Below are 14,610 nucleotides of genomic sequence, written 5' to 3' on the forward strand. Positions count from 1 at the left end.
ATGTCCAGTGCCCGGTGGCATGGAGTGGCCGGCTGCCTGCTGAAATTCCGAACAGATCAGGATGTCTCCCAGATGCAAGGGGCCCCCACAGGCAACTGTGGTTGGTTTGACAGTGCCAAGTGCCTCCTGCAAACTGACATCAGGAACCTGGCATGGTGACTTTTGTTTCCCAGGGGAAAGGCTATGGCTCGTGTCCTGGGCCTGGTGGCCCGGAGTGGCCGGCTGCCTGCTGAAATTCCGAACGGATCAGGATACCTCCCAGATGCAAGGGGCCCCCACAGGCAACTGTGGTTGGTTTGACAGTGCCAAGTGCCTCCTGCAAACTGACATCAGGAACCTGGCCTGGTGACTTTTGTTTCTCTGGGGAAAGGCCATGGTTCAAGTCCAGGGCCGGGTGGCCCGGATTGACCGGCTGTCTGTTGAAATTCCGCACGGATCAGGATGCCTCCCAGACCAAAGGTACCACCACAGGCGCCTGCGGCTGGTTTAACAGTGCCAAGTGCCTCCTGCAAACTGACATCAGGAACGTGGCCTGGTGACTTTGTTTCTCTGGGGCAAGGCCATCGTTCCACTTCTGAGCCCCGTAGCCCGGAGTGGCTAGATGCCTGCTGAAATTCTGCACGGATCAGGATATCTCTCAGATGCAAGGCGCCCCCACAGGCACCTGTGGCTGGTTTGACAGTGCCAAGTGCCTCCTGCAAACTGACATCAGGAACCTGGCCTGCTGACTTTTGTTTCTCTGGGGAAACGCCATGATTCATGTCCAGTGCCCGGTGGCATGGAGTGGCCGGCTGCCTGCTGAAATTCCGAACAGATCAGGATGTCTCCCAGATGCAAGGGGCCCCCACAGGCAGCTGTGGTTGGTTTGACAGTGCCAAGCGCCTTCTGCAAACTGACATCAGGAACCTGGCCTGGTGACTTTTGTTTCCCAGGGGAAAGGCTATGGCTCGTGTCCTGGGCCCGGTGGCCCGGAGTGGCCGGCTGCCTGCTGAAATTCCGAACGGATCAGGATACCTCCCAGATGCAAGGGGCCCCCACAGGCAACTGTGGTTGGTTTGACAGTGCCATGTGCCTCCTGCAAACTGACATCAGGAACCTGGCATGGTGACTTTTGTTTCCCTGGGGAAAGGCTATGGCTCGTGTCCTGGGCCCGGTGGCCCGGAGTGGCCGGCTGCCTGCTGAAATTCCGAACGGATCAGGATACCTCCCAGATGCAAGGGGCCCCCACAGGCACCAGTGGCTGGTTTGACAGTGCCAAGTGCCTCCTGCAAACTGACATCAGGAACGTGGCCTGGTGACTTTGTTTCTCTGGGGCAAGGCCATCGTTCCACTTCTGAGCCCCGTAGCACGGAGTGGCTAGATGCCTGCTGAAATTCTGCACGGATCAGGATATCTCTCAGATGCAAGGCGGCCCCACAGGCACCTGTGGCTGGTTTGACAGTGCCAAGTGCCTCCTGCAAACTGACATCAGGAACCTGGCCTGCTGACTTTTGTTTCTCTGGGGAAACGCAATGATTCATGTCCAGTGCCCGGTGGCATGGAGTGGCCGGCTGCCTGCTGAAATTCCGAACGGATCAGGATGTCTCCCAGATGCAAGGGGCCCCCACAGGCAACTGTGGTTGGTTTGACAGTGCCAAGCGCCTCCTGCAAACTGACATCAGGAACCTGGCATGGTGACTTTTGTTTCCCAGGGGAAAGGCTATGGCTCGTGTCCTGGGCCTGGTGGCCCGGAGTGGCCGGCTGCCTGCTGAAATTCCGAACGGATCAGGATACCTCCCAGATGCAAGGGGCCCCCACAGGCAACTGTGGTTGGTTTGACAGTGCCAAGTGCCTCCTGCAAACTGACATCAGGAACCTGGCCTGGTGACTTTTGTTTCTCTGGGGAAAGGCCATGGTTCAAGTCCAGGGCCGGGTGGCCCGGATTGACCGGCTGTCTGTTGAAATTCCGCACGGATCAGGATGCCTCCCAGACCAAAGGTACCACCACAGGCGCCTGCGGCTGGTTTAACAGTGCCAAGTGCCTCCTGCAAACTGACATCAGGAACGTGGCCTGGTGACTTTGTTTCTCTGGGGCAAGACCATCGTTCCACTTCTGAGCCCCGTAGCACGGAGTGGCTAGATGCCTGCTGAAATTCTGCACGGATCAGGATATCTCTCAGATGCAAGGCGGCCCCACAGGCACCTGTGGCTGGTTTGACAGTGCCAAGTGCCTCCTGCAAACTGACATCAGGAACCTGGCCTGCTGACTTTTGTTTCTCTGGGGAAACGCAATGATTCATGTCCAGTGCCCGGTGGCATGGAGTGGCCGGCTGCCTGCTGAAATTCCGAACGGATCAGGATGTCTCCCAGATGCAAGGGGCCCCCACAGGCAACTGTGGTTGGTTTGACAGTGCCAAGCGCCTCCTGCAAACTGACATCAGGAACCTGGCATGGTGACTTTTGTTTCCCAGGGGAAAGGCTATGGCTCGTGTCCTGGGCCTGGTGGCCCGGAGTGGCCGGCTGCCTGCTGAAATTCCGAACGGATCAGGATACCTCCCAGATGCAAGGGGCCCCCACAGGCAACTGTGGTTGGTTTGACAGTGCCAAGTGCCTCCTGCAAACTGACATCAGGAACCTGGCCTGGTGACTTTTGTTTCTCTGGGGAAAGGCCATGGTTCAAGTCCAGGGCCGGGTGGCCCGGATTGACCGGCTGTCTGTTGAAATTCCGCACGGATCAGGATGCCTCCCAGACCAAAGGTACCACCACAGGCGCCTGCGGCTGGTTTAACAGTGCCAAGTGCCTCCTGCAAACTGACATCAGGAACGTGGCCTGGTGACTTTGTTTCTCTGGGGCAAGGCCATCGTTCCACTTCTGAGCCCCGTAGCCCGGAGTGGCTAGATGCCTGCTGAAATTCTGCACGGATCAGGATATCTCTCAGATGCAAGGCGGCCCCACAGGCACCTGTGGCTGGTTTGACAGTGCCAAGTGCCTCCTGCAAACTGACATCAGGAACCTGGCCTGCTGACTTTTGTTTCTCTGGGGAAACGCCATGATTCATGTCCAGTGCCCGGTGGCATGGAGTGGCCGGCTGCCTGCTGAAATTCCGAACAGATCAGGATGTCTCCCAGATGCAAGGGGCCCCCACAGGCAGCTGTGGTTGGTTTGACAGTGCCAAGCGCCTTCTGCAAACTGACATCAGGAACCTGGCATGGTGACTTTTGTTTCCCAGGGGAAAGGCTATGGCTCGTGTCCTGGGCCCGGTGGCCCGGAGTGGCCGGCTGCCTGCTGAAATTCCGAACGGATCAGGATACCTCCCAGATGCAAGGGGCCCCCACAGGCAACTGTGGTTGGTTTGACAGTGCCAAGTGCCTCCTGCAAACTGACATCAGGAACCTGGCATGGTGACTTTTGTTTCCCAGGGGAAAGGCTATGGCTCGTGTCCTGGGCCCGGTGGCCCGGAGTGGCCGGCTGCCTGCTGAAATTCCGAACGGATCAGGATACCTCCCAGATGCAAGGGGCCCCCACAGGCACCAGTGGCTGGTTTGACAGTGCCAAGTGCCTCCTGCAAACTGACATCAGGAACCTGGCCTGGTGACTTTGTTTCTCTGGGGCAAGGCCATCGTTCCACTTCTGAGCCCCGTAGCCCGGAGTGGCTAGATGCCTGCTGAAATTCTGCACGGATCAGGATATCTCTCAGATGCAAGGCGGCCCCACAGGCACCTGTGGCTGGTTTGACAGTGCCAAGTGCCTCCTGCAAACTGACATCAGGAACCTGGCCTGCTGACTTTTGTTTCTCTGGGGAAACGCCATGATTCATGTCCAGTGCCCGGTGGCATGGAGTGGCCGGCTGCCTGCTGAAATTCCGAACAGATCAGGATGTCTCCCAGATGCAAGGGGCCCCCACAGGCAACTGTGGTTGGTTTGACAGTGCCAAGCGCCTTCTGCAAACTGACATCAGGAACCTGGCATGGTGACTTTTGTTTCCCAGGGGAAAGGCTATGGCTCGTGTCCTGGGCCTGGTGGCCCGGAGTGGCCGGCTGCCTGCTGAAATTCCGAACGGATCAGGATACCTCCCAGATGCAAGGGGCCCCCACAGGCAACTGTGGTTGGTTTGACAGTGCCAAGTGCCTCCTGCAAACTGACATCAGGAACCTGGCCTGGTGACTTTTGTTTCTCTGGGGAAAGGCCATGGTTCAAGTCCAGGGCCGGGTGGCCCGGATTGACCGGCTGTCTGTTGAAATTCCGCACGGATCAGGATGCCTCCCAGACCAAAGGTACCACCACAGGCGCCTGCGGCTGGTTTAACAGTGCCAAGTGCCTCCTGCAAACTGACATCAGGAACGTGGCCTGGTGACTTTGTTTCTCTGGGGCAAGGCCATCGTTCCACTTCTGAGCCCCGTAGCCCGGAGTGGCTAGATGCCTGCTGAAATTCTGCACGGATCAGGATATCTCTCAGATGCAAGGCGCCCCCACAGGCACCTGTGGCTGGTTTGACAGTGCCAAGTGCCTCCTGCAAACTGACATCAGGAACCTGGCCTGGTGACTTTTGTTTCTCTGGGGAAACGCCATGATTCATGTCCAGTGCCCGGTGGCATGGAGTGGCCGGCTGCCTGCTGAAATTCCGAACAGATCAGGATGTCTCCCAGATGCAAGGGGCCCCCACAGGCAGCTGTGGTTGGTTTGACAGTGCCAAGCGCCTTCTGCAAACTGACATCAGGAACCTGGCATGGTGACTTTTGTTTCCCAGGGGAAAGGCTATGGCTCGTGTCCTGGGCCCGGTGGCCCGGAGTGGCCGGCTGCCTGCTGAAATTCCGAACGGATCAGGATACCTCCCAGATGCAAGGGGCCCCCACAGGCAACTGTGGTTGGTTTGACAGTGCCAAGTGCCTCCTGCAAACTGACATCAGGAACCTGGCATGGTGACTTTTGTTTCCCAGGGGAAAGGCTATGGCTCGTGTCCTGGGCCCGGTGGCCCGGAGTGGCCGGCTGCCTGCTGAAATTCCGAACGGATCAGGATACCTCCCAGATGCAAGGGGCCCCCACAGGCACCAGTGGCTGGTTTGACAGTGCCAAGTGCCTCCTGCAAACTGACATCAGGAACGTGGCCTGGTGACTTTGTTTCTCTGGGGCAAGGCCATCGTTCCACTTCTGAGCCCCGTAGCACGGAGTGGCTAGATGCCTGCTGAAATTCTGCACGGATCAGGATATCTCTCAGATGCAAGGCGGCCCCACAGGCACCTGTGGCTGGTTTGACAGTGCCAAGTGCCTCCTGCAAACTGACATCAGGAACCTGGCCTGCTGACTTTTGTTTCTCTGGGGAAACGCCATGATTCATGTCCAGTGCCCGGTGGCATGGAGTGGCCGGCTGCCTGCTGAAATTCCGAACAGATCAGGATGTCTCCCAGATGCAAGGGGCCCCCACAGGCAACTGTGGTTGGTTTGACAGTGCCAAGCGCCTTCTGCAAACTGACATCAGGAACCTGGCATGGTGACTTTTGTTTCCCAGGGGAAAGGCTATGGCTCGTGTCCTGGGCCTGGTGGCCCGGAGTGGCCGGCTGCCTGCTGAAATTCCGAACGGATCAGGATACCTCCCAGATGCAAGGGGCCCCCACAGGCAACTGTGGTTGGTTTGACAGTGCCAAGTGCCTCCTGCAAACTGACATCAGGAACCTGGCCTGGTGACTTTTGTTTCTCTGGGGAAAGGCCATGGTTCAAGTCCAGGGCCGGGTGGCCCGGATTGACCGGCTGTCTGTTGAAATTCCGCACGGATCAGGATGCCTCCCAGACCAAAGGTACCACCACAGGCGCCTGCGGCTGGTTTAACAGTGCCAAGTGCCTCCTGCAAACTGACATCAGGAACGTGGCCTGGTGACTTTGTTTCTCTGGGGCAAGGCCATCGTTCCACTTCTGAGCCCCGTAGCCCGGAGTGGCTAGATGCCTGCTGAAATTCTGCACGGATCAGGATATCTCTCAGATGCAAGGCGCCCCCACAGGCACCTGTGGCTGGTTTGACAGTGCCAAGTGCCTCCTGCAAACTGACATCAGGAACCTGGCCTGCTGACTTTTGTTTCTCTGGGGAAACGCCATGATTCATGTCCAGTGCCCGGTGGCATGGAGTGGCCGGCTGCCTGCTGAAATTCCGAACAGATCAGGATGTCTCCCAGATGCAAGGGGCCCCCACAGGCAACTGTGGTTGGTTTGACAGTGCCAAGCGCCTTCTGCAAACTGACATCAGGAACCTGGCATGGTGACTTTTGTTTCCCAGGGGAAAGGCTATGGCTCGTGTCCTGGGCCTGGTGGCCCGGAGTGGCCGGCTGCCTGCTGAAATTCCGAACGGATCAGGATGTCTCCCAGATGCAAGGGGCCCCCACAGGCAACTGTGGTTGGTTTGACAGTGCCAAGTGCCTCCTGCAAACTGACATCAGGAACCTGGCCTGGTGACTTTTGTTTCTCTGGGGAAAGGCCATGGTTCAAGTCCAGGGCCGGGTGGCCCGGATTGACCGGCTGTCTGTTGAAATTCCGCACGGATCAGGATGCCTCCCAGACCAAAGGTACCACCACAGGCGCCAGCGGCTGGTTTAACAGTGCCAAGTGCCTCCTGCAAACTGACATCAGGAACCTGGCCTGGTGCCTTTTGCTTCTCAGGGGAAATGCCATGGTATGTGTTCAGGGCCTAGTGGCAAGTAGTGGCCGGTCGCCTGATGAAATTCCTCACGATTTAGGATACCTCCGAGATGCAAGGTGCCCCCACAGGCAACAGTGGCTGGTTTAACAGTGCCAAGTGCCTCCTGCAAACTGACATCAGGAACCTGGCCTGGTGACTTTTGTTTCTCTGGGGAAACGCCATGATTCATGTCCAGTGCCCGGTGGCCCGGAGTGGCTGGCTGCCTGCTGAAATTCCGAACGGATCAGGATGCCTCCCAGATGCAAGGGGCCCCCACAGGCAACTGTGGTTGGTTTGACAGTGCCAAGCGCCTTCTGCAAACTGACATCAGGAACCTGGCATGGTGACTTTTGTTTCTCTGGGGAAAGGCTATGGCTCGTGTCCTGGGCCCGTTGGCCCGGAGTGGCCGGCTGCCTGCTGAAATTCCGAACGGATCAGGATACCACCCAGATGCAAGGGGCCCCCACAGGCACCTGTGGCTGGTTTGACAGTGCCAAGTGCCTCCTGCAAACTGACATCAGGAACCTGGCCTGGTGACTTTTGTTTCTCTGGGGAATGGCCATGGTTCCTGTACAGGGCCCGGTGGCCTGGAGAGGCCGGCTGCCTGCTGAAATTCCGAACGGATGAGGATACCACAAGGATGCAAGATGCCCCCACAGGCAACTGTGGCTGGTTTGACAGTGCCAAGTGCCTCCTGCAAACTGACATCAGGAACCTGGCCTGGTGACTTTTGTTTCTCTGGGGAAAGGCCATGGTTCCTGTGCAGGGCTTGGTGGCGAGTAGTGGCCGGCCGCCAGCTGAAATTCCTCACGGTTGAGGATACCTCCCAGATGAACGGAATCCGCACAGGCAACTGTGGCTGGTTTGACAGTGCCAAGTGCCTCCTGCAAACTGACATCAGCAACCTGGCCGGGGGAGCTTTGTTTCTCTGGGGAAAGGCCATCGTTCGTGTCCAGTGCACGGCGGCCTGGAGTGGCCGGCTGCCTGTTGAAATTCCTCAAGGTTGAGGATAGCTCCCAGATGCAAGCTGCCCCCACAGGCAACTGTTGGTAGTTTGACAGTGCCAAGTGCCTCCTGCAAACTGACATCAGTGACCTGGCCTGGTGACTTTTGTTTCCCAGGGGAAAGGCTATGGCTCGTGTCCTGGGCCCGTTGGCCCGGAGTGGCCGGCTGCCTGCTGAAATTCCGAACGGATCAGGATACCTCCCAGATGCAAGGGGCCCCCACAGGCACCTGTGGCTGGTTTGACAGTGCCAAGCGCCTCCTGCAAACTGACATCAGGAACCTGGCCTGCTGACTTTTGTTTCTCTGGGGAAACGCCATGATTCATGTCCAGTGCCCGGTGGCATGGAGTGGCCGGCTGCCTGCTGAAATTCCGAACAGATCAGGATGTCTCCCAGATGCAAGGGGCCCCCACAGGCAACTGTGGTTGGTTTGACAGTGCCAAGCGCCTTCTGCAAACTGACATCAGGAACCTGGCATGGTGACTTTTGTTTCCCAGGGGAAAGGCTATGGCTCGTGTCCTGGGCCCGGTGGCCCGGAGTGGCCGGCTGCCTGCTGAAATTCCGAACGGATCAGGATACCTCCCAGATGCAAGGGGCCCCCACAGGCACCTGTGGCTGGTTTGACAGTGCCAAGTGCCTCCTGCAAACTGACATCAGGAACCTGGCCTGGTGACTTTGTTTCTCTGGGGCAAGGCCATCGTTCCACTTCTGAGCCCCGTAGCACGGAGTGGCTAGATGCCTGCTGAAATTCTGCACGGATCAGGATATCTCTCAGATGCAAGGCGCCCCCACAGGCACCTGTGGCTGGTTTGACAGTGCCAAGTGCCTCCTGCAAACTGACATCAGGAACCTGGCCTGCTGACTTTTGTTTCTCTGGGGAAACGCCATGGTTCATGTCCAGTGCCCGGTGGCATGGAGTGGCCGGCTGCCTGCTGAAATTCCGAACAGATCAGGATGTCTCCCAGATGCAAGGGGCCCCCACAGGCAACTGTGGTTGGTTTGACAGTGCCAAGTGCCTCCTGCAAACTGACATCAGGAACCTGGCATGGTGACTTTTGTTTCCCAGGGGAAAGGCTATGGCTCGTGTCCTGGGCCTGGTGGCCCGGAGTGGCCGGCTGCCTGCTGAAATTCCGAACGGATCAGGATACCTCCCAGATGCAAGGGGCCCCCACAGGCAACTGTGGTTGGTTTGACAGTGCCAAGTGCCTCCTGCAAACTGACATCAGGAACCTGGCCTGGTGACTTTTGTTTCTCTGGGGAAAGGCCATGGTTCAAGTCCAGGGCCGGGTGGCCCGGATTGACCGGCTGTCTGTTGAAATTCCGCACGGATCAGGATGCCTCCCAGACCAAAGGTACCACCACAGGCGCCTGCGGCTGGTTTAACAGTGCCAAGTGCCTCCTGCAAACTGACATCAGGAACGTGGCCTGGTGACTTTGTTTCTCTGGGGCAAGGCCATCGTTCCACTTCTGAGCCCCGTAGCCCGGAGTGGCTAGATGCCTGCTGAAATTCTGCACGGATCAGGATATCTCTCAGATGCAAGGCGCCCCCACAGGCACCTGTGGCTGGTTTGACAGTGCCAAGTGCCTCCTGCAAACTGACATCAGGAACCTGGCCTGCTGACTTTTGTTTCTCTGGGGAAACGCCATGATTCATGTCCAGTGCCCGGTGGCATGGAGTGGCCGGCTGCCTGCTGAAATTCCGAACAGATCAGGATGTCTCCCAGATGCAAGGGGCCCCCACAGGCAGCTGTGGTTGGTTTGACAGTGCCAAGCGCCTTCTGCAAACTGACATCAGGAACCTGGCATGGTGACTTTTGTTTCCCAGGGGAAAGGCTATGGCTCGTGTCCTGGGCCCGGTGGCCCGGAGTGGCCGGCTGCCTGCTGAAATTCCGAACGGATCAGGATACCTCCCAGATGCAAGGGGCCCCCACAGGCAACTGTGGTTGGTTTGACAGTGCCAAGTGCCTCCTGCAAACTGACATCAGGAACCTGGCATGGTGACTTTTGTTTCCCAGGGGAAAGGCTATGGCTCGTGTCCTGGGCCCGGTGGCCCGGAGTGGCCGGCTGCCTGCTGAAATTCCGAACGGATCAGGATACCTCCCAGATGCAAGGGGCCCCCACAGGCACCAGTGGCTGGTTTGACAGTGCCAAGTGCCTCCTGCAAACTGACATCAGGAACGTGGCCTGGTGACTTTGTTTCTCTGGGGCAAGGCCATCGTTCCACTTCTGAGCCCCGTAGCACGGAGTGGCTAGATGCCTGCTGAAATTCTGCACGGATCAGGATATCTCTCAGATGCAAGGCGGCCCCACAGGCACCTGTGGCTGGTTTGACAGTGCCAAGTGCCTCCTGCAAACTGACATCAGGAACCTGGCCTGCTGACTTTTGTTTCTCTGGGGAAACGCCATGATTCATGTCCAGTGCCCGGTGGCATGGAGTGGCCGGCTGCCTGCTGAAATTCCGAACAGATCAGGATGTCTCCCAGATGCAAGGGGCCCCCACAGGCAACTGTGGTTGGTTTGACAGTGCCAAGCGCCTTCTGCAAACTGACATCAGGAACCTGGCATGGTGACTTTTGTTTCCCAGGGGAAAGGCTATGGCTCGTGTCCTGGGCCTGGTGGCCCGGAGTGGCCGGCTGCCTGCTGAAATTCCGAACGGATCAGGATACCTCCCAGATGCAAGGGGCCCCCACAGGCAACTGTGGTTGGTTTGACAGTGCCAAGTGCCTCCTGCAAACTGACATCAGGAACCTGGCCTGGTGACTTTTGTTTCTCTGGGGAAAGGCCATGGTTCAAGTCCAGGGCCGGGTGGCCCGGATTGACCGGCTGTCTGTTGAAATTCCGCACGGATCAGGATGCCTCCCAGACCAAAGGTACCACCACAGGCGCCTGCGGCTGGTTTAACAGTGCCAAGTGCCTCCTGCAAACTGACATCAGGAACGTGGCCTGGTGACTTTGTTTCTCTGGGGCAAGGCCATCGTTCCACTTCTGAGCCCCGTAGCCCGGAGTGGCTAGATGCCTGCTGAAATTCTGCACGGATCAGGATATCTCTCAGATGCAAGGCGCCCCCACAGGCACCTGTGGCTGGTTTGACAGTGCCAAGTGCCTCCTGCAAACTGACATCAGGAACCTGGCCTGGTGACTTTTGTTTCTCTGGGGAAACGCCATGATTCATGTCCAGTGCCCGGTGGCATGGAGTGGCCGGCTGCCTGCTGAAATTCCGAACAGATCAGGATGTCTCCCAGATGCAAGGGGCCCCCACAGGCAACTGTGGTTGGTTTGACAGTGCCAAGCGCCTTCTGCAAACTGACATCAGGAACCTGGCATGGTGACTTTTGTTTCCCAGGGGAAAGGCTATGGCTCGTGTCCTGGGCCTGGTGGCCCGGAGTGGCCGGCTGCCTGCTGAAATTCCGAACGGATCAGGATGTCTCCCAGATGCAAGGGGCCCCCACAGGCAACTGTGGTTGGTTTGACAGTGCCAAGTGCCTCCTGCAAACTGACATCAGGAACCTGGCCTGGTGACTTTTGTTTCTCTGGGGAAAGGCCATGGTTCAAGTCCAGGGCCGGGTGGCCCGGATTGACCGGCTGTCTGTTGAAATTCCGCACGGATCAGGATGCCTCCCAGACCAAAGGTACCACCACAGGCGCCAGCGGCTGGTTTAACAGTGCCAAGTGCCTCCTGCAAACTGACATCAGGAACCTGGCCTGGTGCCTTTTGCTTCTCAGGGGAAATGCCATGGTATGTGTTCAGGGCCTAGTGGCAAGTAGTGGCCGGTCGCCTGATGAAATTCCTCACGATTTAGGATACCTCCGAGATGCAAGGTGCCCCCACAGGCAACAGTGGCTGGTTTAACAGTGCCAAGTGCCTCCTGCAAACTGACATCAGGAACCTGGCCTGGTGACTTTTGTTTCTCTGGGGAAACGCCATGATTCATGTCCAGTGCCCGGTGGCCCGGAGTGGCTGGCTGCCTGCTGAAATTCCGAACGGATCAGGATGCCTCCCAGATGCAAGGGGCCCCCACAGGCAACTGTGGTTGGTTTGACAGTGCCAAGCGCCTTCTGCAAACTGACATCAGGAACCTGGCATGGTGACTTTTGTTTCTCTGGGGAAAGGCTATGGCTCGTGTCCTGGGCCCGTTGGCCCGGAGTGGCCGGCTGCCTGCTGAAATTCCGAACGGATCAGGATACCACCCAGATGCAAGGGGCCCCCACAGGCACCTGTGGCTGGTTTGACAGTGCCAAGTGCCTCCTGCAAACTGACATCAGGAACCTGGCATGGTGACTTTTGTTTCTCTGGGGAATGGCCATGGTTCCTGTACAGGGCCCGGTGGCCTGGAGAGGCCGGCTGCCTGCTGAAATTCCGAACGGATGAGGATACCAGAAGGATGCAAGATGCCCCCACAGGCAACTGTGGCTGGTTTGACAGTGCCAAGTGCCTCCTGCAAACTGACATCAGGAACCTGGCCTGGTGACTTTTGTTTCTCTGGGGAAAGGCCATGGTTCCTGTGCAGGGCTTGGTGGCGAGTAGTGGCCGGCCGCCAGCTGAAATTCCTCACGGTTGAGGATACCTCCCAGATGAACGGAATCCGCACAGGCAACTGTGGCTGGTTTGACAGTGCCAAGTGCCTCCTGCAAACTGACATCAGCAACCTGGCCGGGGGAGCTTTGTTTCTCTGGGGAAAGGCCATCGTTCGTGTCCAGTGCACGGCGGCCTGGAGTGGCCGGCTGCCTGTTGAAATTCCTCACGGTTGAGGATAGCTCCCAGATGCAAGCTGCCCCCACAGGCAACTGTTGGTAGTTTGACAGTGCCAAGTGCCTCCTGCAAACTGACATCAGTGACCTGGCCTGGTGACTTTTGTTTCCCAGGGGAAAGGCTATGGCTCGTGTCCTGGGCCCGTTGGCCCGGAGTGGCCGGCTGCCTGCTGAAATTCCGAACGGATCAGGATACCTCCCAGATGCAAGGGGCCCCCACAGGCACCTGTGGCTGGTTTGACAGTGCCAAGCGCCTCCTGCAAACTGACATCAGGAACCTGGCCTGCTGACTTTTGTTTCTCTGGGGAAACGCCATGATTCATGTCCAGTGCCCGGTGGCATGGAGTGGCCGGCTGCCTGCTGAAATTCCGAACAGATCAGGATGTCTCCCAGATGCAAGGGGCCCCCACAGGCAACTGTGGTTGGTTTGACAGTGCCAAGCGCCTTCTGCAAACTGACATCAGGAACCTGGCATGGTGACTTTTGTTTCCCAGGGGAAAGGCTATGGCTCGTGTCCTGGGCCCGGTGGCCCGGAGTGGCCGGCTGCCTGCTGAAATTCCGAACGGATCAGGATACCTCCCAGATGCAAGGGGCCCCCACAGGCACCTGTGGCTGGTTTGACAGTGCCAAGTGCCTCCTGCAAACTGACATCAGGAACCTGGCCTGGTGACTTTGTTTCTCTGGGGCAAGGCCATCGTTCCACTTCTGAGCCCCGTAGCACGGAGTGGCTAGATGCCTGCTGAAATTCTGCACGGATCAGGATATCTCTCAGATGCAAGGCGCCCCCACAGGCACCTGTGGCTGGTTTGACAGTGCCAAGTGCCTCCTGCAAACTGACATCAGGAACCTGGCCTGCTGACTTTTGTTTCTCTGGGGAAACGCCATGATTCATGTCCAGTGCCCGGTGGCATGGAGTGGCCGGCTGCCTGCTGAAATTCCGAACAGATCAGGATGTCTCCCAGATGCAAGGGGCCCCCACAGGCAACTGTGGTTGGTTTGACAGTGCCAAGTGCCTCCTGCAAACTGACATCAGGAACCTGGCATGGTGACTTTTGTTTCCCAGGGGAAAGGCTATGGCTCGTGTCCTGGGCCCAGTGGCCCGGAGTGGCCGGCTGCCTGCTGAAATTCCGAACGGATCAGGATACCTCCCAGATGCAAGGGGCCCCCACAGGCAACTGTGGCTGGTTTGACAGTGCCAAGTGCCTCCTGCAAACTGACATCAGGAACCTGGCCTGGTGACTTTTGTTTCTCTGGGGAAAGGCCATGGTTCAAGTCCAGGGCCGGGTGGCCCGGATTGACCGGCTGTCTGTTGAAATTCCGCACGGATCAGGATGCCTCCCAGACCAAAGGTACCACCACAGGCGCCTGCGGCTGGTTTAACAGTGCCAAGTGCCTCCTGCAAACTGACATCAGGAACGTGGCCTGGTGACTTTGTTTCTCTGGGGCAAGGCCATCGTTCCACTTCTGAGCCCCGTAGCCCGGAGTGGCTAGATGCCTGCTGAAATTCTGCACGGATCAGGATATCTCTCAGATGCAAGGCGCCCCCACAGGCACCTGTGGCTGGTTTGACAGTGCCAAGTGCCTCCTGCAAACTGACATCAGGAACCTGGCCTGCTGACTTTTGTTTCTCTGGGGAAACGCCATGATTCATGTCCAGTGCCCGGTGGCATGGAGTGGCCGGCTGCCTGCTGAAATTCCGAACAGATCAGGATGTCTCCCAGATGCAAGGGGCCCCCACAGGCAGCTGTGGTTGGTTTGACAGTGCCAAGCGCCTTCTGCAAACTGACATCAGGAACCTGGCATGGTGACTTTTGTTTCCCAGGGGAAAGGCTATGGCTCGTGTCCTGGGCCCGGTGGCCCGGAGTGGCCGGCTGCCTGCTGAAATTCCGAACGGATCAGGATACCTCCCAGATGCAAGGGGCCCCCACAGGCAACTGTGGTTGGTTTGACAGTGCCAAGTGCCTCCTGCAAACTGACATCAGGAACCTGGCATGGTGACTTTTGTTTCCCAGGGGAAAGGCTATGGCTCGTGTCCTGGGCCCGGTGGCCCGGAGTGGCCGGCTGCCTGCTGAAATTCCGAACGGATCAGGATACCTCCCAGATGCAAGGGGCCCCCACAGGCACCAGTGGCTGGTTTGACAGTGCCAAGTGCCTCCTGCAAACTGACATCAGAAACGTGGCCTGGTGACTTTGTTTCTCTGGGGCAAGGCCAT

Source organism: Passer domesticus, chromosome 11 (genome assembly GCF_036417665.1).
Source record: "Passer domesticus isolate bPasDom1 chromosome 11, bPasDom1.hap1, whole genome shotgun sequence".
Taxonomy (NCBI): domain Eukaryota; kingdom Metazoa; phylum Chordata; class Aves; order Passeriformes; family Passeridae; genus Passer; species Passer domesticus.